The following is a 26,918-nucleotide window of genomic DNA, read 5'->3' as shown; positions in this document are numbered from 1 at the left end:
ATATATTAAATTGAATTCAATGAGCTATTCATTCTTTTCCCAAAAAATATTGCGTTTGCTAAAAAGTTGGATTTTGTTTTCGTAATTATTGATTGTAATTGTTTTTTTTAAAATTATATGGTTTCTAGACCATGGGTACTATATTTTTTTTCTTGAAAACTGTGTTTTTTACATAACATATCCGAAAATCAGACAGGTGTTTTTTTTTTCGTTTTCGAGTTATGGTCTTTCGAAGTTAAACGATGGATCCGAAAAATCATTTTGCTATATTGGAGCGCCAATGAAAATTGTCATCTCGAATTTCAAAAGTTACCCCATAAAAATTATACACTCTGCCCAACTTCTATAAGACCAGGTGAGGTGATGATCTTGCTGCTTTGTGTCATTGTAAACAAACAATGCTTCAATTTATATTCTAGTGTGAAGCGCCCCTGATCATCAAACATTGTGTAAAGGTGCTTGGAAGTTACATTCCTTACATTTATATATTTTCTGAAACGCCAGCCAATTTCGAGCCCGCGAGTACATCCACCTCTTCGATTTATCTCATATTACAGTCTTGTTCGTCAGCCAGTGTCGCTGACCAGGTTTAACTTTTTTTTCCAACACGAACTCCAGTATCGCGAGTATAAAAAAATAAGCTCGGGTTTCTATGTGACTCGTGGCGACAGTTCATTATTCACGCGACGAAAATTCCGCGTAAAAAAATTACTGTTTACGATTATATATAACCAATTCGATTGCAATTGGTTAATTGTATTTTCTCTCTCGAAAAACGACTCCAAGCACCTCCCATGGGAATTTGTACGAATAATTAGTTGGTAAGATAAAAGTTGTTGAGAGGAGAGTAATAAAATAGACACGGTCGAAGACAGTCACTTCTAAACATTGTTTTTTTTTCCGACCGCCCGGATAGTTTCCAGAGAATTCGGTTCCAAGAATCGAGGAGCGTTCCCGTTTGTGTTAGCGGTTTCTAGAACAGTAAACTGAACCGGAAGCCGTGTTTGATCCGGCAAAAGTGAAGTTGGAGTGCGGTGAATGGGAGTGTATGAAGTTCAGTAATCTGGACTTCCCGAAGAAAGGGACGACACTGGAAAAGTGTCCCCTACATCTGGTGACAGCGGTGGGATCGACACTGGAAAAAGTGTCCCCTACAAGTGTGTAAGTATTGGTGACTACCATACACTGCATAATTTTCATATGTGTGTGTGTGTGTGTGTGTGCAAGCGCTGAGCGTAAACGAATATTTTCGTATTTTTCAACTGTGAAGTTTCTATAAGACCAGTTACATTTTCCGTTGTTATAGTTGTTTTGATCAATCAATCTTCGAAGTGCCGATCATAAAGAGGGTTTCCTCACATAAAGAGGGTTTAAAAGGCTAAAGCTCCTCATCTTACACCATCTCCCATCGGAAGACGTCTGAGTTTTGCCAAAGCTCACATAAACCGACAATGGGACATGGTATGACAAAGAATGTTTCCGAAAGAATACATATTGCTATACACCATAACGGAAAGTTCTTCAATGCAATGTTGGTGATTGACGAGAGAATCGACGAAAGCATCCAACTTTTTTCAGCATGTGAAAACAGCTTCTTCAATCAATGTGTTGGTCTCGCATCATACGATACCACTGAGTGAGTGAATTCCGAACATGTGGCAAACAAGTTCATTCTGTCTCGTAAGTAGAAAGAACAGCAGCTCTGTCGACCAATGATTCACTCTCCATCGATCGGATTTGTGTGCGGATGAGAAAGAGAAGGATCGCCAAACGATAATTTTCCCGTGAGTGCACTCATTTGAACAATTCTAGAGCAACATGTCAAAAGGGTCTATCTTCTTTGATCGATTCTTTTCATCTACATTCTCTTTCATTAATACCACACCGGTAAAAGTATTTCCTAATGTATTCAACGATAAGAAGTGTAAGAGGTAATCTCGTTTATCAAACTACGTAGCTAAATTGGAGCAAAATCTGTCTGAAAGGCCGTGGTTATCGAAAGAGAAAGTCGCTGAAGAGAATCGACCAAAAAAGATAGGCCCTTTTGACATGTTGCTCTAGAATTGTCATATCTACAGCAAGCGTTTTAGGGGCCAATGCAGCAAATGTCTGTATATTGTGATGCATACCGTACAAACATTTATAAGCAGGGAACAAAGCGGCGATTTTTATTCGATCAGTTGTTTTGAATGTCCCCTACTTATTCTTAAATTTTATCAGGTGTAATAAGGTAAATGATTTTGGTTTGTCCAGTCGAAAATATGATCATGGTTTGCCCACTTTTTTGAATGCTCTAATTCAGCGCTACTGTGTCAAATAAGGTATTCGAATGTTTCAAAACATAATAATTAAAATTGTCTTTTTCATGATTTACAGTAGTTTTATAGTATATTTTCACGGAATCACATGTTTTGAAGGATTATAAAATACACCTTCTAGTTGTGTAAATGCGCCCCTCATTCGAGCTATCTTTTCTGAGTTATAACACTTACAAATATTGTGAACATCATGCTTGCACACCATTTATATCAGATTTACATAGCTTAACCATCAAATTAACGCATTTTGATGAACTCAATTCTGATCATGAGTTGTCCAATTTAATGATGTTATTTTGTCCACATGATTTCTATGGCAACCGCTTGGCGCACTGTAATTTATTTATGGTGTGCTTCGCTCATAGCAGAAATAATGTTTCTCTGTGTTGAGTGTGTTGACGGTAACATATTTAAAATGCCCAAGAAAAGGTAATATTCTGAAGAAAGCCTAAATTATGAATGGATCAATATGATGACCGTAAACTCAAGCGATGATAAATGCAACATCTACTTGAGAATTGAAATGTTTTCATTCAAAAATGGTGATTTCTAAAACCGGACAAACCATGATTATTTTTTGGGCAAACCATGATCATAATTTCTTTTTAAGGAAAATCGTTAAAAACAATAAAAATTTGAATAATTTCAACACCTTATGGTAGTATTAGCAACTACAGACTTGGGGCTTTTCAACAAACCCAAACTCGTATCGATTATGTGTGATTTTCATGAAGAAAAATCGATTTGCATTTACTAGTTGCGTAAAAACACCCAAAATTGAACAAACCAAGATTATTTACCCTATTTGGAGAAAACTTCGCATTCGAAGAATTCGAATCACAGAATGTGAATTTTAATAAATGATGTATTGCTATAAAGAAATATGTTAATAAATAAAACAACAGTTATGAATGGGATTAGTGTATTCTAAAATTAAATGTTTATAACAATCTTCTATTTTTACAATTCAACATATTCAAACGTATATCAGTGATAGAGCATACTTATTTGAAGGTATTTCTAAAATATGTCCTGGAGAACATTTATAGAAAATTTTGTCCATTATAGAACAAACTAAAATTTGAACTATAACACATAACTTCACAATTCCGTAAGATGATAAATGCAATAAAAACTTTGGGGCAACCATAAATTCACGGATCATCTATGCTCAACATTCTATTTCTATTATATTTCAGTGACTTCAGTGGAACAATCAAATTGTTTTTTTTTTCAATTGTGCATTCAATTCAGTTTTGTAAACAAATAACTATTGATGGTGTTCAAATCCGGATTACACGATACTAAGGGATGTAATTCAAGCGGCATTATGTACAATTTTATTGATATTTTGATCGACTGATAGTGAAATACATTACCTCAATAAGAGAGTAGTTTTTCCCTTAATTTACTTAAAACAATCGTCCGTATCGAAAACGCCATATTATTTCAACTAATTTAGCTCTTATTCCTCTTGGTAATTGTAGAAAAGAATACTATCGGTAAGCGCAAAACTCAAGAAAGGAATCGTCGATTCGAGCTGTCTTTATATTATTATATTTTTATATCAAACACGTATTCCATGAAACGGAGAAACATGTTATTCGCAAGTGGTTGAATAATCTTGAATGAGAGTTGCGGATATTATGATGACGAGTTTTGGTAGAAGTACTAGGAAACTTATAGTAAAAGGAAATTTTTTTTTTATCCCATTTATTTATTTAAGGCTCATTAGCAATCTAGCTGTAACAGAGCCGAATTTTAATCGTGTACATGTCACATGGTTATCATATCTATAATTAACACATTACACAGTTGTCATTCTATATATATTCCTTCAGAGCAGTTGTATGGATGAATCGATCTTATTTCGACCGTGGATCGATCTCCATCGCTGATGATTGTTGCGTGGACGTAGCTATTCTGTAACAACACAAAGATGGTCAATGAGGGCTCTGAGTTTTGAACTCACGATCGATCGCTTACTAAGCGAACGCGCAACCAATGTGGCTACGAAGACCCCCATAAAAGGAAATTGTAAAAGGTTAATTAGAACGTTTAACGTTCGGTTATTAAGAAAACTTTAATGTTTCAAGTATTCAAAACAAATAATCCATTCTGGGCGGTACGAAGTTTGTCGGGTCAGCTAGTTTTTTTTATAAAAAAAAAATAGATGCTTCGTGAACATACGAAATGTCGATTCCCATAAAACATCATCCGATATTTAATGATAGGACTTTGAAGAAAATAATATTCTACTTATGAATTACTTAGCAACCGATAATTATTTTCTTTTAATAGAATGATTTGTTGATAAATATTTATTAGTAAGAAACTATGTTTTCCTTTAATTTAACATTGTTTTATCTTCGTCCGCAATGTCGGAAGGTTTGGCAACCCCTGCTATATCATAAGAAGGCATTCATGTAAGTTATAAATCACAGAACTCCATAAAATGGAATATAATTTGTAAAAAACGTGTAATCTTGTAAATTTTTTAAGTTTGTAAATTTTGTGATTTGGTTTGTGATATGAAATCCGGACACTTGTTAATCATGATTCGGATTGCGGACACTTTTTCTTGAAACTTCGAACACATTTTGTCAGCAGCATTTCTTTGAGAGAAATTGTAACAGTTGCCACCAGTCTTCCGTGTTTCACAAAAAACACTGCGTCCGGGATAAACATGTCCACGCTGCTGTTCGCAGTTTTGTGTTTGAATACAAACATGTTTTTTTCGTACCTATGTTTGAAAATGTGACATGTTTGTATTCGTTGTATGTTTGGACATACGATGTTTAATCCCAATGTTTCACATGATGTTCGAACATGGTGTACAGTTTCTCTTGCATTTTCACCCCAAGCACCGGCAGTGCGTAGAGTAGAAGAAGCGAATCGGACACCACACCACCACCACTCAACGCGTGGTGTGTTGGTATGTTGACATGGAGAAAATGCTTTCCTATCATGACAATGGATGCTTCGTCTAAAATATTGGGCAAATAAAATGAACCTCTTTATCTGTTCTGAACAAAATAAACGTCGATTAATATCAGAGTTTTTCACAATTGATATCATTATTTAGTACACGCATCAATTTATATATTGAATTCATGTAACATTCGCTATTATTAGCTATTTGAACAAGTACTAAAATTGAATAGAGCGTGGCGGAGATGTTCAGTTAACCACAACAAATTTTGATTACAATATTTCTATAATTTTAATCGAATATAAGGTACCACAATTATTCAGCAGTCACATGTTAGGCATGACGCTAATCACTCGACCACGGGAGCAACCATTTTGGCTGGATCTTTGAATACAAATGGCCAATACTGCTTGTTCGCGACGAACGCGACCCGAGCTATAAAACGAGCGAAGAAGAGGAGAAGAAAGGATGATGCAATCGCATGCACACATAGCATATGTAGTGCAGTGTAAGTGTAGCTTTTAGTTTTTTCCTTCATTCAGTTTGTGATAACATCGCGAAATTAATAGTGTGTTTTAGCCGCTGAAATTTCTCTGCTGGTTCTGCTGTGTGCCGCTGAAGGATGCACCTAAGACTAATTTTTGGGTATTTATTTTTTTGGTCAGCATTTGTGCGACGTCGCCCGCTGTGCAGTCGGTTCCCCAGACTTTAATTGCCAACATGCACGCGAAAAAATTCTCATAGAAAGCTTCTTTCTATTCAGAGAATGTTTCTCTGCACGAAACCAAGGATTATTTAATCAGACTTGCAAAATATGTATGAACTCATGGCCTCTCAACTCATGTAATTTTTGTAATGCGAATTAAATTTCAAGTTCGTTTCTGTGAAAAAGTATTCAACGAAGAAATGTTTTGGGATGAATAATTTCTTTCCGTGTATGAAAACGAAACGAAACGAAAGCAATGAATACTGCGACATCGGGTGATATGTTTGTACATGATGTTCTTGAATTATAAACATCGTGTTTGTTTTCACATGTCTATGTTTGTGTATCATTGTTCGTGTTGGGGATAGACACTCAACACTAGCGAGAATCATGTTCGAATTCAAACAAAAATATGGAATTTTCACATCGCGTGGACATGTGTAAGTGTTTTTCGGAAGACTGGTTGCCACAACTGTTTTCATCATGTGATATTTTTGGATTATTTATTTACAATATTTTTGTGTATTTATTATTATTTATTTATTTATATATATATATATATATATATATATATATATATATACATAGTTATTTATTTATTTATTGGTTAGGATAGTTAGTAATTATTCAAATATAAAAATTTAAATCCAAAAACTCACACTGAAACATTTACAGTGTACCTGTACTAAGTCACAACCGAAAGTAAACTAAAAGATACTCCAGAAAATATACTTAAGAGCATAGATTTCCCATCCCACCTCCCTGGAGCTGGGCGAAAGCTCAATCGCCAAAGTTGTTCGGCCAATGAGTGTCTGTTCGCGCAGCGCTTACTTTCGTGGCCTTGAGTTTGGGGAGGGGAATGAGAAGGTCGTATTCAAGGACGGTTAGTTGAAGCAAGATGCACACAAGGGGATGCTTTGGGGAAATTGTCTTCGGCTGAGCTTGAGCTCTGAATCGCGAGATACCCTGCGGTTTATCCGAGGACTACAATGTTCTTCGACCATTTTGCCAAGAACTGTCCGACATCGCGGAACCATTGTGTGTTTTGTTCGCGATCGCTTATTGTAAGTTCTTTTTATATAACGTGAAGTCTTTGTGGTGATAAAGTTGAATTGTTTCAGTGCCATCATTTGTTCCTAGTTAGCAAACAAACGCTCAATAAAATTTAACGAGCAAAAAAACGACTACAACAGGTACATATATTGTATAATTTAGGGACATTTTCCTAACTGTGAACAAATTGCTAAAATAGGGAAATTCCTCTTGGCGAGACCCGACGAACCAAAACGCGTCGGAGAAAAGGCTGCGCCGTTACCATCGCGCCTTCAACAGACCCGCTGGAAGCTATCAACCGGCGGAGAATCCGCCGCAAAGAAGCAGAAGGAGTCGGTGAGGAAATTTGTGTCCTCACCGCACTCCCCAGGTACCCTGTATTGTATAGTGTTGTCCATGTGCACATGTGATGTCCCTTAGATTTAAGCAAAAGTAATTGTACAAATAAATTGTATAAATGTAAGCGGTAGTCATTTACAAAGTTTTCCGTCATGTCGTTTGTCAGGAATAAAAGTCGTTAGTATAAATGTGAGCCTGTGATTGTTCATTTTTATTTTCATAAAAATTTCACGTTATCCGTGTATCGAGGTTAATGTCTGGAATTCTTGTCGTCAGCATTTTTGTTTCCCAGATGGCCGTGCCAGTCTGGTGGATTGTTGTTGAACATTGCCTATGATGAGAAAACCCTGTAGAGGTTTTCCGTCGATCTTAGGGTGATTCTCAGGTGTTTGGTAATTTTTTTGGAGCTTTCTGCGGGTGTCTTCTGTCAGCCTTCGCTGACTGGAATTGATACAGCTCGACCGTTCTCCGATCCTTATAAAAGGACACAATTTAGGCCTGCGCGTCAGGTCTCTAGCTGGGCAATCGAACACGGCGATTGGTCCTCGTAAGAGGTGGCGCTTAAGCCAATCGCTTAAGAGAGGATGGGTGGGAACGCTAATATCTTAGCCTTCTTCGAGCTGGCCGTAGGTTCCGGGTTGTCTTTTGAAACCCGGTCCGCTACAAAATTAATTATTAGTTTTTTGTAGAGCTTATCATTTCATTGTTATTCTATTATAATCTTAAACCAAACATCAATAATGAACAGAAGTTATGAAATCTATTTTATGGTTATTATTGTATTAACATACTCTTATGCAACTCCTTCATTAAGAAATAACCTAACCTCAATGGGATGTAGAGCCATAGTAAATAAAATAAATCTAGATCAGGGATTCTCAAAGTGATCGATTTCGACTCCTTGGGGTTCAGATAATTAGCATTCAAATGAATAAAATTCGTATCAGAAAAAAATGAAGACATGAACTCGCAACAACTAAAACTTTGGTCCACCCGAACTACTACTCTTCATACAGGGTTTTCCATTTCGGGCTTCCGAAAGTATACAGTCCTGCGCTGACAACCGTTTGACATAGCTGTCAACCAAAGCGTCATATCGTTGGTTGAATTTCTGCCATTATGGATCGTTTTAGCATCGCACAACGTGTTAATTTTGTTAAATTATACTATAAAAATGATGAAAAACCGGCAAATGTTTTTCGAGCATTACGGACGGATTTTGGTCGTCATGGGCGGCCAACAGAGCACACAATCGCTAATGTAGTGCGTAAATTCGAACAAACTGGATCCGTAGCGGATATTGTGAAACCTGTGCATCATCGTAATGTGCGTTCGGCCGAATATATTGCTGCTGTTGCTGCCAGTGTGGAGGATGACCCGAATGTTTCGATTCCACGGCGTGCTCAGCAATTGGGCTTGTCAAACACATAATTGTGGCGAATTTTGCATTTGGACTTGCACCTACATCCATATAAAGTCCAACTGGTACAAAAATTAGAGCGTGGTGACCATGGAATGCGTCGGGCATACGTCGATTGGGTGAACGATTTTTTTTTGCCACAAATTGAAGATATGGATACGGATGACATGTGGTTTCAGCAGGACGGCGCCACGTGCCACACAACACGACCGAATATGGCCATATTGCGAACGAAATTTGAGGGACGCATAATTTCGCGTTTTGGTGATGCCAATTGGCCGTCCAGATCATGCGATTTGATCCCGCTAGACTTTTTTTTTGTGGGGTTATGCGAAAGACCGTGTCTATGCCAACTCTCCGCAAACTCTTGAACATTTGAAAGACAACATTCGTGAAGTTATGACCGAGATACCGCCCCATATGTGCCGAAAAGTCATCGAAAATTACCTGTTCCGGATCAAGGTGTGCGAGGAAGCCCTAGGTGGACATTTGAGTGATGTTGTATTTCACACATAATGGCATAAACCAAACTTCAATTTGAAATAAAAGTTTCATCGAAATTCGAATTCTAAGTGTGTTTTATTTCAATTTACTTTCGGAATTTAAAGTTGGAAAACCCTGTATATTTATTTATTGCGAGTCAAAAAAAAATATCCTAAAATGAGAATTAAATAATCAAAATGTTCCATCTATATTTCTCATGACATTGAAGGTACCGGAGATAGTTTTTCTTGATATCTCATTTACTGTGTTTGTCACATTATCTAGCAACCGCAAAGAGTTTTTACTCCGTAATTCATTTAGAATAGAATTTCCTACTTTTTCCCTTTCTTTTGATGTGCATTTCAACAAATACGAAAGATCTGTTTTACACAACACCAAAGTTACCACATCAAATAACCATTCCGTTAATGCACACTCGGCCAATTTTTCATTCGCAAACCCTTTGTACGAACGTTTGTATGTACCGAATACGAATAAAACACCGAACAACGGAACAAAACTCATGTTTTACAACATAAAAAAGCGCAGGTGTACACTGCTGGGTGCTACCAAACCGCACAGTGTCCACCCTTCGCCAGATAACATCTCCAACTTTCACAAATCTCCCGCTATCTGTTTATTATTATTACATTCTCATCTCCACCGCCAGTATCTGGTGGACGAAGCGCGCCTCAAATGGGTGTGATGTCATCCCAGTCGGCAGCCCCATCAGCGACCATTTGATCCTCGCACACGGATGGTCAACTTCCGTTGTTGGGACGTTGCGACGTACTTTGCGGATACTGCACGGGGGACCCGAGGTTGGGTCCGATGGGTAGGCATAAGAGATACACTCGAAATCATGGGACATAACAAGAGAATTACAATGCACTCCCAATGAGCGCGCAGGGAGGATCCCACACACGTATGCGGAGTGGTGTGGCAGGTGGAAAATTACATGCCACAGGACGCTTTTCCCCCTTCCCGCGTGGCTGTTTGCATTCATCATGAATCGGGACAAACAAGGGTAGAGCAGAACAGGAAAAAAAACTTCCCGTTCGGCCCTCGCAGAGCTGAAAAACACTGCCTGGAGGTCATGTATAGTTAATGCTTGTCCAACTCTTACGCCAGATGGGTGATGCTGTCGTTGGTTTTTTTTTTGTTTTGTCTCTTTCTGCCGTTGGAACATGTCCCCTATCGGGATTTGTGATGAGACTCGGTCCGTGATGGGGATTTCCGGTCCCGAGCGCGAACGGCAACTATCTGCCTTAGTGTTACGGCCACGTCCAGTGGATGTGCATTTGTTTGCACGATTTTTCCGCCATGGAGAGGAGGAGTGTCGGGAGGAGGGAGGGGATTGGTAAGCTCTTTGCATGCCGCATAACAGACAAAATCGTAGCGCGATAGAGACGGATAAAGAGAACAAAAAGCAGAAATTAAAATTTACAACAGATTCGTTGAAAAAGCGTTACGAAGGATGAGGTGCTAGGGGAGTGAGGGGGAAAAAGTTGCCAACAGTTGGAGGGGGGTCCATATGGTGGAAACTATGCTGCAGCCGGAAGGTTCGTAACGAGTTTATAACAATAAGTGAGAATAACAGTGTTTGTAGTTTTCCGTGGAAAAGCTGACTGTGCTGTTCCTTTCGTAGCGGAGGGGTTTATTACACGGCAACCGAAACGGGAAAGTTTCGTTCCCTCGCCATTCTCAGACGGCGGAGAGCAATCTTAACTTTGCAGGATTATATCGTAATATTAAACGGTGGAGGACCTGTTTGAATAATCGATCGTAAATACCCCAGGGGAGGATTTGTAACAGCTATATTGTTTGTGAGATTGACGTAAAACTAACCATGTGTCTAGAATTGCTCTCTCCGGAACTGGAAGTATCATTGAGATTTCAACCATGTGTTTGAGAATAGCTAATTTGAAAACATTGAAGGTAATAGATGTGTTATGTTTTGTTTGCAATTAAGGATGTTGAATTCCATTATTTAAAAGACAAAAAACGCGGCAGTCCACGAATACAGAATGTAATAAGCAATTTCACTTCAAAACATGGTTAAAATATTTTACGCAAAAATTTTATTTAATACTAAAAATGTTCATGACTCAAAACATTTCCCATTCAATATTTTTCAAAATATTCTTTACGAGAAAACTTTTTTATTGAAAAAAGAAAAAAATATTGTTTCAAATTGATTAAGCTTCAATACTTTGCAAAGTCGTTGCCATTACCTAACCATTACGTATAACTATAAACTAGAAAATAGAAGCAATCCCAAAATGAAATTTAGGTGAAGTTCAATTTTATTTTGATCTTTTGAGAAATAATTGTAATTTTATGTAATGTCCACGTGGACAACAGTGGGAGGGGTATAGGAAAAGTCCACGTTTGTCCACGGTGGGGGAAGGCGTTGTTCAAAAACATGATTTTTCTGTCCACGTGGTATGTGGACAGCCCCTAATATCGGAGTGAAGTTCTTCACACAAAAACGGAACTGTGATAACTCTATTTGTTTATATCAGTTTTGAAGTTTTGGCTGTAACTCAAACCGTATCCGTAAAACTAATTGTTGAAGAAGTACGTAACCGGAAAATCTTCGATTTGTGAAGTAGTCGTTTGAAAGATCTAGGTTAATCTATTGTATACTATAGGCCCAAAATAATAGAAATGCAATGTCACAATCATTCGAATATTCGAGCGCAAATGAACTAATATCTTCTCCAGGTTGAATGTAGGGCCTGAAGTATCGCTTGGATTTAGGCTTAGGGTTGCTCTGCTGTCTGGTCTCGAAAATGATCGCATTAGTAGGTCGTTGTAAGATATTTAGTAAAGCGGGAATTCCTTTGTAAATTCAAGGCTAATGCTGACATAGGTATTGCGTTCAATTCCTAATCGCTCAAGGATTTTTTCGGGAAACTTTCTTGACATGCCTTGGAAGAAGTAATGGGCCTGAAGTATTGGCTAGAATTAGGCTTGGGTTTGCTCAGCTGCTAGAGGTCCGAAACGATCGCAGTTGCTGGTCTTGGTGGGGAATCTGATAAAGCGGGATTTCCCTTGTAAATTCTTGGCTAATACTGGTATTTGGTTCAATTCCCGATCGGTCTAGTGTCTTCCCGGAAACGTAAAGAAATGGAATCTACATGCGACTTTACATGAAAAACTGTATATAACGTTTTATCGTAGGACTAATCGTTCTTGAGATAAATTTTGATAATGAAATAATGTTTGAGAAATTTTTATACGATGTTGCAATCTTAGTCGTGATGTCCAGCATTAATATACATTTTCTATAATTTCACAAAAATGATTTTCATTATATAAAAATTATTGTATCTCGGTATTCATTAATCCTAGGATAAAATTTGTGTATAGTTTTTCATCTAGAATTACTTTTATATTTAATTTTTTATATTATTTTTTCTCAATGCTGACGATTTCCCAATGTATTGAAATATTATAAATTTTCAAAAATACACATCATCATTGTAGTGAGTCTGACACAGCAACGTTAAACGTTGTTTAATTCCAGCTGTTTTGTAAAAAAAAATATTGAAAAAATTATTGAATGAGACATGTTATGAACTATAGACATTTTTAACAGAAATGAAACGGATATCCGGTGACTATCCGGTTTCAGGCCTATCCGGCCGGCCGGATACCGGATATTAAAAAAAATCTTATTAACATAAGTAAAATTATAACAGTGATAGACATTCGTTTAGCCGCACTTGAAAAACTTACTAAACAACTAGGAATGTCCTTTTTTCGGGATACTTATTTGCTGTAGTGATAGTACAGGGAAACTTCGATATAACGTACCCTCGATATAACGTACATTTTACCTCGATATAACGTACACCTTTTCAAAGTGTAAAGGAAATTTCTTTTCAATCTGATAGAACTATGAATTATCTGTATTGTGATGCTAAAACAAGTTTTGTACCTTCAATCAATCTTGAAATACAGCTGGTTTTGTGATTCCAGATTCTAAATGAACCAAGCTTTAATCAACAGTACGAAGCGAAACATGATGAGAAAGGCTGGCTTCGTCTTCTGATTGAAGTTATTCATTAACTTGACTAAAACAGCAACACAATAATGTATTATAGTCTACGTTTGTGAGTACTTTATAATGCTTCGATATAACGTACAATTTTGAAAGTTAAATGTACGTTATATCGAAGTTTAAGTCAAGTAAGAAGTTTAAGTGTATATTTAAGTCACTTTTATTGAAAGAACGTGCGTCACAATCACACACACACAAGGTGGCATCGGTGGATATAAACATTCAAACGTCGTTTTTTCCCGAGACATACGTTTAGCCGCAAGGCATAAAAATCGAGTTTTCGCATAATCACCAAGCCTTTATCTGTGTTTTTTGAAAAAATACTTGGGAATATTCAATTTACAAGAAAAATATTAGATGTGCAACGTAAAAAGTTGGTCATATTAGTGATTTACGTAGAATTTAAAGGAATGGCGAAAGGTATTCTATTGACGGAAGAGGGGCGGAAAATAATAAAGATATGCAGTGAAAAAAAGTTTTCTAATCGCTCAATCGTAACAAAAATTGGTCGATCTGAGAAAGTGGTACGGCATTTCTTTAAATAGTGCCAGAAATATGGGATATAACGACCAACAAATGGGAACACCACAGTTACTTTGCGTCTTAAAGGTCGAATAAGACACGAAGCCATCAGGAAACGATGTTCTGCTCATACGTTAAGGCAGAATCGGTTGTTCCAGTAACGAAGAGGCATATTGCGCGCATCTTAAATTAGTCACCAAACATCATGTGGACTGTTACAGTTGCTATTGGAACAATTTAAGTCAACGGCATGTTGTGAGATCGAAGCGAAACTTTGGGGGCGGAAGTTTGACAGTGTGGGCAGCCGTTTCCTATCACAGCAAGCTTCCCATTTGTTTCATTTTCACCCGAATGAACTCCGAAAAGTATTTTCAATTTCTGGGGGACGTTTTGATTGGCCCTATTAAGAATAACGCTACCGAGGATGTCGTTTTTTCAGCAGGATTATGCATAGATCCACGTTTCCAGGCAATCGAAGGCATGGTTTGCCGAGAAGGACATTCCGCTTCTTGAATGACCTGCTGGCAGTCGATTGCAGTCCCATAGAGAACCTATGGAGAATCTTGGCCGAGATGGTCTATGCAAACGAGTGACAATTTGACAACATTTCCAGTCTCAAGGCAGTAATTCAGAAATGTTGGGCTATAATCAATATGGCAACACTTTAAAAGCTGTCTGACTCGATGCCAAATCGAGTTTTCAAAGTGATCCGAAATGGAGGTTGACATACTAAATATTAGCTACCGATTGGACTCGAAATTTGCCGCACAAATTTTCTTTTATTGAAATTTTAGGATGCGGCTAAACGAATGTCCACCCTGATTACACATATTTGAATTACATAGAAAACAAAAAGTGAATTTATACTTTTTTTAGAATGAATTCGATGAAAATAAACAATAATCGTGTTTTATGACCAAAACTGTACAAAGAATTGACATATTTTTAAAAATATTGAGGAAAAATAGGGTGCGGCTAAACGAATGTCTACCACTGCATAAACATCATTCACACGTGATTAAAAATAAGCTTCAGAGATGTCTTTCACTATAAATACTACAGCATGAAGCTCAGATATAAACTCTAGCAAACCTCGCCATATCGTCTCCTATATCGTCTTCTAACTATATAAATAAAAAGGGATCGCCGAATGTGTTGATAAGAGCAAAACTCGAGAAAGGAGTTGTTCAATTTATGGCTGTCTTCATTTTATAATTTTTTTTTTTGGTCAAACATTTATTCCATGTAACGGAGAAACATGTTATTTGCGAGTGGATGAAAAATCTTGCACGAGAATTGTGTCTGAAAATAATCTGATATTATAATGTCGAGTGTTGGTAGAAGTACTGAAATTTTATAGTAAAAAAATGAACTTTTAAAGGGTAGATTAGAAGATCAATCAATGAACAGCTCTGCGATTGAACCCATGAATGTGCGCATAGTAAGAAAACGTGAATGTGATAACGAAAAATAAATGTTGGGCGAGACGAAGTTTGCCGGGTCAGCTAGTTTACTATAAAAAGACAATAAATTAGAAAGATTTTTTTTAAATATCTCGAGAATGACTGCATTTAGAAGGAAATTGATGAAGATTTGTTTTGTTTCAAATCACATTAGGATTAATAATTTATGCCTAAAAATGATTGTTAACATACAAAAATTCCATGTTTCGAAAATTCATAAAAACTCGATGTTCCACAAAGTTCGTCAAAAATAGTTTTACCATCTTGGACTCATTTTTTAAATTTTCTACATGGCTTCTATTTTATAGGCAAAAGAAATTTAAAAATTTAAAAAATACATATAACAATTTAAAACAAAATTGAAAAAGACAATAAATTAGAAATGTTTTTTCAAATATCTCGAGAATGGCTGCATTTAGAAGGAGTTTGATGAAGAGCTTTTTTGTTTTAAATCACATAAGGATTCATAATTTGTGGCTAAAAATGTTTCTTAACATACAAAAGTTTCGAAAATTCATAAAAATTCGATTTTTCACAAAGTTCGACAAAAATAGTTTTACAGTGTTGTACCCATTTTTTTAATTTTCTACATGATTTTTATTTTATATGAAAAAGTAAAAACAAATAAAAAAATATGTATTTTAGATTTTTTTTTTTATCCAAAATATATATTTTTATTAAGGCTCATATGGCGTCAACCTGACGGGGCCGGGAGTTCAATATTTCGACAATGTTTGCCTTATAACTATGTTAGTAATATGTAACCGATTACTCGCGGTTGGCTCGAGGTTAGTATTACAAGTGTTTTCGTAATTGTGATGTTGCTGTCTCCAATGCTCTGTACCTGTGCCCGACACGGGATACTTCCTATTGGGATGCAGCTGACCATTAATCAGCAACGCCCCCTAGTCTGTACCCCATATCTAGCGTGGTGCGTCTTTCTCGACTCGAGGAATCCAGGATAGAATGGTCACTAGCCGGCGCAATCATCAGCTCGTGTAGAGTTGTCATGAGCGGTACAACCTTTGGCTCTTGTTGAATGATCAGTGGACTGCACAACCTTTGGTCCGTGTATCTGTAAAGAGTGTGTGTATGTATTGCCGCGACTAAGTAAAAGTTTATAGATCGGATAGGAGGGATATGAAACAGGGACACAACGAAGGAAACATCATTAAACGTTGACATCGGCGTTTCTGAGGAACAGGTATAGATGAAGCAGAAGATCAGGATCCCGGCTACCTAAGATATCCCGGACGGGGATATCCGATTGTCTGCCTTGTGCTCTCAGTGCTCTAGAGAGCTGAGAGCGAGCAGCATAGAACCGGATACACGACCAGACAACATGCTCGATGTCGTGGTAGCCATCGCCACAATCACAAAGATTGTTTGCTGCGAGCCCAATGCGATAGAGATGCGCGTTTAGGTTGTAGTGATTGGACATAAGCCGAGATATCACGCGAATGAAATCACGACCTACATTCAATCCCTTGAACCATGCACTCGTCGAGACCTTAGGGGTAATCGTGTGTAACCAACGACCGAACTCATCTTCACTCCACATGCGCTGCCAACTAACGAGTGTGTCCTGACGAGGAACGTGAAAAAATTCATTATAGGCAATTTGCCTTTCAAAAAGTGTGCCTTCTGAAGCGCCCACCTTAGCTAGCGAGTCCGCTTTCTCATTCCCCGGAAAATGTATTTTAGATATTGCAAATTAAAGTTTTTTTTTGAAAATAAAAAAGAGTACTATTTTTTTTGCTCAGTGTATATTTTTTTCACGTGTATACTCTATACTCTATAACTGTTCTAAGACACTATTTCGGTACGGCTCATAGTTTTTGAGATTTAAATTATCAAAGATTTCTCTTACTAAAATCAATACGCCCTTTTCAAAAGTTACACTTGAGTTAAAAAATTCCCAAATGCTGTGGAAAACTCATATTTCCTCCAACCCAAACGGAATACTAACCTTCATTCGAATCGAAAATACTCATGTTTTGTTTCATTTGGAATTGCTTATATACCTTTTTCTATCGATGGAGGTCAAATGATTGTTTTTCAAAAAGGGGTAATGGGGGCAAATTGGTCATGGGGGGCAAAGTGGTCACCTGCTTGTTTGATAGTATAACTATTGAATATAGATGCCGTATTGATAGTCACTTTATGTTTGAAGAATTTAATGACTTCTAAGTCACCCTGTACTTCAGTAAAGCTGTCGCATGTCACAATACAAATAAAAACAGAAATTTCTCTCTCGATAGCCATTCGGCATGCGCATGGTATTTAAGTAATTTCTCGTGAAATTCAGTTTATTCAATCTGATATAGTGGACAAACCATCAGTTTGGATGACTATTCACATATTCTAGAAGAGGTGAAAAGATATTTTGCTTAATCTCAGCGATTAATTAGCATGGAAATTATTTTGATAGTTGGGGGCAAAGTGGTCATAGGTGAATAACGACTTACAATGTTCTGTTTACTTAAGCTGATATACCGCATCGCATCACTGCTCTTGAAGAAGATCCTTTTGTGGCTTTGACCCTGGATAAATATGTCACTACAACTGCATGAGAAAATTTCATACATGTACCTACTGTATCGAATATGATTTGGATGAATTTGGACGAAAAAACGCATAAAACTATCCCATTGAGCTTAATATGTGCGACTGACCACTTTACCTCCAAGCAAAAAAAAATATATCGATTTTACACCTTTTTTTTCTAAAATGTACTATTCTGAATTTTTATAGTAAAAGCCGTATGATATCTTGAACAACAATGAATTTAACTATAGTATTCTAAGAAAAACGGGAATTGTAGCGGTATGTGGGCGCTGGAAATAGGCATATTCCTTAGGGTGACCACTATGCCCCCACTTCCCCTGAACGTTCGATTTTTTTTCAAGTTGAACATAAATAAAACAGAAATTGCCATAGATAATGCTACACAAAATAGTTATCAGGGAATAATTATGAAATATCCATTTCCTCGGGCTTTAGAGAATTTATACGTTGGCACACTTTATACAGACAAAAGGCCTCTACCATAAACATTTTCCACAAATATATTTTTCACGTGTGCAATACATGTTAATTGCTTTATATTTTTCGCAATACACAATTTGATTGGTTTTTAGTCTTCCAGAAATTGTAATTGAATCTGCTGAAATTTTATCTATACTCTTTATTTTCTGCTCCTAAATTTCGGTATGTTAACGTCTCACATTATCATGCCGGGTGTTCGGGTTCGATTCCCGTTTTCGTCAAAGAAATTTCCTTCGACTTGCACTGTGGTCACGCGTATTTCAGAGGTTGCCCCTAGGAATACATTCAAGGCGTGTTATTTGGCTTAAGAAATCTCAACTAAGTATTAATAAATGACACTAGATAATGCATACGTTGAGACGGCAAAAGTTCCACAGGGAACGTTAACGCCATTCAAGAAGAAATTTCGGTATACAGTGGATAGTTCATCTACCAACAGAAATAAAAATTTTGTCGCGATACGAGGGTCACTATTTATATTTCGGGAATTGGCAACACTGATGTCATGTGAGTCCATCTGACGGTTCCATCGTAAAGTTTGACATTTTTGACGATATACGTACTCAGAACATTTTGTCATACGGACGCTATTTGTTTATTTTATATTTAGTTGAAAGTTTGGTCTCGGCAAAAAAATGGAACTGAATCGTGAACATTTTCGTGCGATGATTTTTTACGACTCCCGACGTGGATTATCACAACAAGAGTGCGTCAATCAACTTAATTTGACTTTTGGCGATGAAGCTCCATCAAAAACCACTGTGTATCGCTGGTATAGTGAATTCAATCGTGGTCGTAGTTCGCTGTCCGACGAGTTTCGTGAAGGTCGTCCAAAATCGACTGTAGTGCCAGAAAACATCGATGCTGTGCACGAAATGATTAAGCAAGATCGTCATGTAACCTATTGTGAGATTGATCCCTAAGCATTAGTTCCACCAGAATATATGCGATTTTACATGAACACTTAGTTGTGCGAAAATTATGTTCACGTTGGATCCCACATAATTTGACAATCGCTCAAAAAAAAAGGTTCGTGTCGATTGGAATAAATGCTTTGAAATTGGTTTAAGCGCATGCAAAAAAAAGTGTATCGATCATCGTGGCGAGTACTTTGAAAAACAATAAAAATATATTCGCAGCTTAACTATTTGTTTTTGTTCCTATTCCCGAAATATAAATAGTGACCCTCGTATTCATTCTCCAGTTGTTTGATCATATAAAACCCAAGCATTTTTAGCAATTAAATTCAAAATGCTAGAAGGCCTGTCTACGAGATTTTTATTTTGTGTTATACTTTTTAGTAACTTAGTCCTTTGTACTCGTACATCCGTCATATACATTTTTTTATTTATATATATATATATATATATATATATTTACATATATTTTTACAAATTTATGCTTCAATGTTAGCGAGAGAACTTTTTTGTTTGTAAAACTAAATCTACCACTATGATAAACGTATCATTTGGTCTCTCTTTTGTTTTACAGATTTGGGCAATTACATTCAGTTGAATAGTTTCTACAAATAATGTTGTTTATGATACCAATTTCGTTGCTTATATTGAGTAGATCTGCATCTTGCTTTTATCTAATATTGCTGTTCATAAAAAATAACATTCCAAACTAGTTTGTTGCAATTTTTGCTATTCTGTACATATACCACACTTTCGATTGGAGATCAAATTTGTCTCGTATTTTCTATCAAAACAAATAAACCGTATAATTTTCGAAAAACCACATTTCTTGTTCCATGGATATGAAATTGTTGAAATTCTTGTTCGATTTGCACGAGGTGCACATAAAGTTGCATCTAAATCTCGCATGTGCATCTCATTATCTAAATCCGTATAAATTAGACTCCAATCGTTTCTCTAAAAATAGTATTAAGTAGAGATTTTAAACCACAAATTTCACAACTACAATCAAGTCGTAAATATTTGTACATCGCCAATACTCGAATTCGAATGATCGCTTTTTAAATTTATAGTTTACCAGCGGTCGACGCTCCTGTATAAAACAACCTGAACATAAGCATATAGAGAGCATATATACTTGTGATTCTCAAGAAAAACAAAGGATGAAAAGATATAGAGATTGAAAAAGAAGAAGCTTTATAATACGGGTTGGACTCGATTATATATGATTCGATTAAATACAATTTTAGGCTCGATTATATACAGTTAGAAAAAAAAATTTTGTTGACGTAGAACTACGTCTTTCATTAAGGGTGCCGAATCAGAAACAGGTCACGTTTTTATGAAATAAAGTTAACGTTAATAATTATTTCTGCCACGAACGGATTTTGGCGATTTACATACCAAACGAATTGGAAACTCCCTAAGATTTGTTTGATATACTATACATTACAATTCCATAGTCTATATATGGTTTAAATTGATGAAAATTGGAAGCATTCCAATTTCCTCATACATTTCTTCTGTCCATTTGTGTGCTTTCCCGAACAGAGCTGTATATAACGAGCAACGAAGGGGAAATCGTGAAATATAAAGTCTCCGCGAACAAAGGTAAAGAAGAAGAACGAAGGGAATATTGGCCTAGAGTATAAACAGTGGACCTCGCTGAGGCAAACTTTCATTCTTCGTGAGGAAATCGACTGAACAACATCGTTGCTGGGCGAGCTGGACGGTGAGGGATCGAATGCCTTTCTCAAGGCAATGGGGGTGGAGGAGTAATATTATGGATAAAGTAAAGATTTCCAAGGGCCTTTTTGAAGGTTAGCGACGAATGAACTGAAGAAGTTTAAAGTCTCAAGCAAGGAAGGAAGGCAATTTTCAGTATCGTTCTGTATTCAAAGCAATGAATGTCGTTTGTTCTTCCTTGTTTTGTGTCATCACATGTCTTCGTTTGTTATTGAGCTGTGGACGCGACCAAATTCCTCACTCGCTGATTTCTCTGGCATTGCAATCATTGCATCAACCTGACGCCATTGCCTTGAGGTTCTGAGCTATACAATTGTGTGGGGAATTGTCAAGCTAGGCTATCGTCAGCTCTCCAAGAAAATAAATGTTCTGGAATTTTGTCAGTGTCAGTGGTTTCACATGACGGTAGAAAAACTCTCTCCACAAAGGATGACAGCTAAGCTAATCTAGACTGGCAATATTAACAGAAAGGGCTCCTGTTGAGAAGAGCGCAAAACGGAGACAAGTGTGTGTATATTTAGTAGCTTGAAGCCATCGATGTATAGATATTTGTGTGCGTACGTGCGTGCTTCATAACCCGTACGTTAAAATAGTGCATCTTCGCTACGCTGAAACCCCATTTGTATCTGCTCCCATGTGAATTGGCCCTGTAACGATGCAACAATCGCCTAATGTTTTTATGCTATGATTGACGATTGTTTGGTGTTGCAAATTAGCAGTCGTAATGATAAATATAAACAGGGAGGGGAGATGGAGGGAAATATTTACGTTAGGGTATTGGTAATGAATCTCTGCTGAGGCAAACATTCAGTCTTTTTCCAAGCAGTAAACATTGCTTGTTTTTTTGACATCAATGCATTGAACTGTGTTAACCAAAAATTATTTCGGGAATAACAAGTTATTCAATAAGTTATATTAAGTTATTAATGCTACTTTCAACTAGGATTGCATTTGCGCGAATCTTGATCATAATGAAGCAGTGCTAGGTTGAGATTAGGTGCTCCCTTGGCCGAGTGGTTAGCGTCATAACTAACATGCCGGGTGTTCGGGTTCGATTCCCGTTCTGGTCGGGGGAATTTTTCGTCAAAGAAATTTCCTCCGACTTGCACTGTGATCACGCGTATTCTAGAGCTTGCCACTCAGAAGTCATTCAAGGCGTGTTATTTGGCATAGAAATCTAAACTAAGTACTAATAAAAATGACGCAAGTAATACTACGTTGAGACGGCGAAGTTCCTCTAGGAACGTTAATGCCATTGAAGAAGAAGTAGGTTGAGATTAACAGATAGAGTTTATTTCGTTTATTTAGTCACCAAGAAAGTAAATGTCGTTCTGAAATTTTGTATGTGATTTGGTTTCGCTTGCCAGTAGCAAAACTTTCGCCACAAAGGATGAATGCTGCGCTTATCTCGAGCATGTTTTGTTCTGCGAGCACAAAAATGAACCATCAAACAATTATCGTCAAATGATTCTACAATAAAACAAAATTCAGAGCGACCAAACTGGTAGGAAGGTTATTTCAAAATTTTCGTAGCATTATTAAATAATATCCGCAGTTATAAACAAGCGACTTGAAATAAACTTTAGCGTAGTTCTACGTCAGCAATGCGGTCGTGACTTGAACACAACCTCCTATATTTTTTTTTTTTATATTTCAAATATGACTTATTTCAAGAGGAAATGAAATGGGTCAACGTTAGAGTGAAAGTAAATTGGTTAATACGAGTACAATGAAGTAAAAATCGTGATTTTGGTAGATTTTAGTTGGAGATTCACCAGGAATTGTTTAAAATTATATTGCGGCGAAATTAAATAAGATAGAAGTTGGGTATCAAAGAACAAATTGTGGAGCGGTTAGAGAGCTTTAATTTGGTTGATGGAAATATTCATGTTTATTATGTATTTTTTTGGATAAAATTAAGAATAACACCAAAAAAATAACAAACATTTAAGTTTTTCACTTCTAAAATGTTACTTAAATCCAAAAATTTGGAAGTTTCAAAACCATATCCTGTATAAAATTTTCTTATCTTTCAAATGGAAGCAACAGAATTTCCCTACGTAGCGTAATTTTTAAATTAGAGCCAGTTTGAGGTAAACAAGGCCCGGAACAGAGAGAAAGTTCAATAACTCTGTCATTGTTGGAATTTGAACATATGCGTGGAAGTATTTTTACCATCAAATATGATCCTCTATCACATTATGAAATAATTAGAATTTTTTATATGAGAAAGGTATTTTATGACTTCAAGGAGATGAATCAAAAATTAAATTCTTCGTTTATAATGAAAAAACCAAAAATATGTGTATAAAAAACAAATTTAAAAATAAATTTTTGACTCGATTATATACAGGATTTGATTATATACAGTGAAAAGAAATCGAAGACTGTATATAATCGCGTCCGCGCTGTATAGAAAAAGTCGTGCATATAGAATATCAAGTTTATTATTTAGAATGAAGTTTCAAATGCGGTCATTTGACCGCTCTGGTAGGTTTAGTGATAACAACATACTAACAAAATTTGTATGTCTCAATGAACTCGGCTCATGTTTTGCAACAATGTTACAATATTTGTAGAAAATATTTGAAATCAACGCACGGTCATTATAGTGTAAGCACATAAGATATTAGTGAAAATGCCCCACGCTACTATAGAGATTTCCCAAAAAACACACCAAAACAATCGACATGTGTTGACATTGACCAGATTATAGCTATAGTGATTTTTTTTTGTATATTTAGGCCGACGAATGCTTAATACCGGGAGATCATAAAAAAAATGGGATTATATAATCTGTAAAACTGTTCAATGCTTTGATGATCAGAGAGAGTTTCTCTATAATAACATCGTCCTTTAAAACGTCGAATGAAGAAGAAACATCTCAATGTCAGTTCAATCTAGGACTCTGAAGTTATAGCTTTCAGCCATATTATGCACCAAAATTGCGATCATAATCGAACCACTATCATCATCCAGTCGGAAATAAATCTAGCACACTCACTGTTTCTGCGGCGGACTTCTCGACAGAATCCTTCTCTGTCAACTGGAAACAGTTTCTCGCCCGAAGCAGTATCAATTTCTCTCCCTTCCTTCGTCCTTTGGTTGAATTCTGATACTGCACTTCAACATCCGGCATTATAACAACAGCTGAGAACTTCGCTGGTCTTTTGCTTCCCACTGGGAGCCACTGCATCACCGGCCATTTCCTTCTTGTTCTTCCCAGGGGTTGAGCTGTAGCGAGGGTTTACCGATTTCACACACCCGATAAGCTACTTCCGCTCACTCCGCCTCCTCACCCGTTTCCGTTCAGCCGATACAGGCTCGCACGATCGATATGAATTTTCCCACACTGTTTTCACTGCCACATACACGATAAATTTCAACTACCACCAGCCCTTTCGCATACACCACTAGTTGCAATAACTTTTCGCTTTAACTGCACTGAATCATGTTCACTGAACTCATAAATTACGGCCAATTTCCTGCTGCAGCCTATGAAACGTTAGTCCTGTCTGCTGGTATTCAGACAGGGAAAAAAGCGTTTTTTTTCTTCTGCCAAATCTCTGTTCCATACAATCGCAAGGCAACACGCGATTAGCAAACTAATAATATCCACGATTCTGTGGGCCAGATATGCTTCCACTCATTGTCATCATCATCATCATTATCATTATCATCGTCACCACCGCCGCAAGCTCAGCATCATTCTTCCGATCATAATCACATTGCTTACGCTGCCTTGAACACGACACAACCTTGCGCTGAAATTCACCCCGGGCGATTTTGTGCGTCTCTCTGTTTTATTCTTCAATCAGATTATGTTTTCATTATCGAATTACTTATTCATCGAGCATACGAGACTCTCCACGAACAACGGCTGTCATCGTTTGCAGGTTCAAAGCTCTGATCTCGTCCTCCGTTCGTGTTCCTGACGAGGGTCTTCACAAATCCCACAAAACGCCACCGCCTGACAGCGATCTGTCTATTATCTTTCACAACTTACTGGTCCAACTGGAAACATCGCTGCTGCCATCCGGACAGAGACTAGAGATTCCCCGAGGAACGATGAATAATTAATAATGCTAACGCCGCTTGATTCCACTCCTAGTGTCTCTCTCTCTCTCTCTGTTTCTCTCCCCAATCAGCTGCTTGATTTGCGTACAGTCAGCGGGGGCGGCAGCAGCAGCAGCAGTGATTTCCCGAGACCATAAATCCCGACAATTGCAACTAAGCAAACCGACCGTACAAATCTGCTTCTATCCCCCTCCAGTCCTTGTTCCCGCCGGATGCTGCTGTAAAATTCCACCAGCCTCTGTTTCGTGATCCGGGTTTAGTTAGGGAACATTTTTAGTCTCATTCTCACATTCCGTGCGTACCACGCGCGACACCCCGAAAAAAAAACTCCGCCGGAACACAACGCGCACAGTGCAAAGCAGCGGAATCTGCTTTAGCTTCCGAACCAGCGACCAGCATTCATTCCGAGTGAAGGCGCCAGAAGAACTAACCTGTCCACTGGACGGCTGCACTCGTAGGTTGGGATCCTTTCCCCGAGCCAGCAGCATCAAGCATTTCCAGCATTGGGCGACAGTGGCAGCGGTCGAGTTCGGTAGCATTCGACTCGAGTCCTCGGGATCCTTCGTGGGAATTTTCGCCGCCGCTGAACAGTTGGGCATGCGCGTGGCTACCGAAATCCCACTCCCGGATGGGATAAACAGACCGGTACTCACGCCACGATGGTTTCATGCAGCATCGGATGAGTTACCCGCAACATTAGCGATGCCGGAAAAGTGCTGAAATTATGATAGCAGGAATCATTTATGGTGCGAAACGCACGACTCTCAACTTCGGATGAAGCAAAAATGGGTGAACCTATTCCACACACTGAAAATCTTATCTGCTTCCGGAAACATCGCATCACTTTGCCAATATCGAGCAATATGGTGGCGTTGTGTCGACCGATTTGCAGAGCTGCTCGATCCCGTTATAATTCCATTATAATTATTTTTGACATAGGACCTCGTCTTTCATTTCTGTACCGGGTGTAAGTTCAAAATTTCGAAAACGAGAGCACTACACTTCTGCCCATGTTTGTATAGGAGACGTAAACGACAGAATGAACAAAATTGACTTTTTCGCTGTTTCGCATTCTACACAATGTAATTCGTTTGCTCAACATGCAAACAAACATTTTTTGTTCGAAAACATTTGAGCAATTTAGAAAAAACGTTTCCGAAAAATCATTGTTTGCCCGCATAACAGACGTAGTTCCATACAGCTTTCATACATCGTTCGAAAATCAACAATTGTCAGTATCATGTGCTATAAGCTAAATCTACATTTGAATCCCATTCTTTGTAGAGTCCAAACATGTCTGTCACGATACTGTCTTATTACTTAGTGTTTCCTAATAGATGAATATAAGAAAGCATTGAAACGCTGCTCAAATAATTGCTATTTCCTGTACACGATGAACAAACGGGGTGTGTGTTTGGTTAGCTGCCATACAAATGAAACATAAATTTCTGCATTACTCGAAAACTAATCAAGCAAATGATGGCAAATGAAGCTATGATGGTATGACACCCCTCCCTCCTCAGGAATGGAGAGTGGGTCCCATAAAAATATTACACATATTTCAACCAAAAATATTCCAGCCAAACATGACAATTAAAAATTTTCGGAAAAAGGAAAAAGGGAAAATTCCCAAATATTCTACAATTACATAGTGACAAGTGCTGTTAGTTCACTCGAGGAAGGAATTGTCCGCATAAAGGTTGTGTCACATCAAATTGCATCACGGAAAAAACTCTGTAGAAATTCGCCCAGTAGACCGATCCTTTTGAAAATTTTAGACAGTAAAATAAAAACTATTAAACAACTTTTGGCATTTTCTTTTTAT

General features: G+C 37.5%; 1 protein-coding gene across 2 annotated transcripts in view; it reads right to left on the bottom strand.

The window, feature by feature from the left end:
• LOC129780331 (lachesin) overlaps positions 1-25,533 on the bottom strand; it is a 497,636-nt gene extending 472,103 nt beyond the window's left edge. Inside the window, exon 1 of one of the 2 annotated variants that reach the window (XM_055788472.1) lies at positions 24,021-25,533. The gene's annotated coding sequence lies outside the window, so the exon portion shown is untranslated. The remainder of the gene's footprint in view (positions 1-24,020) is intronic. The other variant, XM_055788470.1, reaches the window with a different exon arrangement.
• Positions 25,534-26,918: the final 1,385 nt, after the last annotated feature.

This window comes from Toxorhynchites rutilus, chromosome 3, assembly GCF_029784135.1.
Source record: "Toxorhynchites rutilus septentrionalis strain SRP chromosome 3, ASM2978413v1, whole genome shotgun sequence".
NCBI lineage: Eukaryota > Metazoa > Arthropoda > Insecta > Diptera > Culicidae > Toxorhynchites > Toxorhynchites rutilus.
The sequence above is the reverse complement of the archived record's forward strand: the minus strand, read 5'-3'. Positions and strand labels throughout refer to the sequence as shown.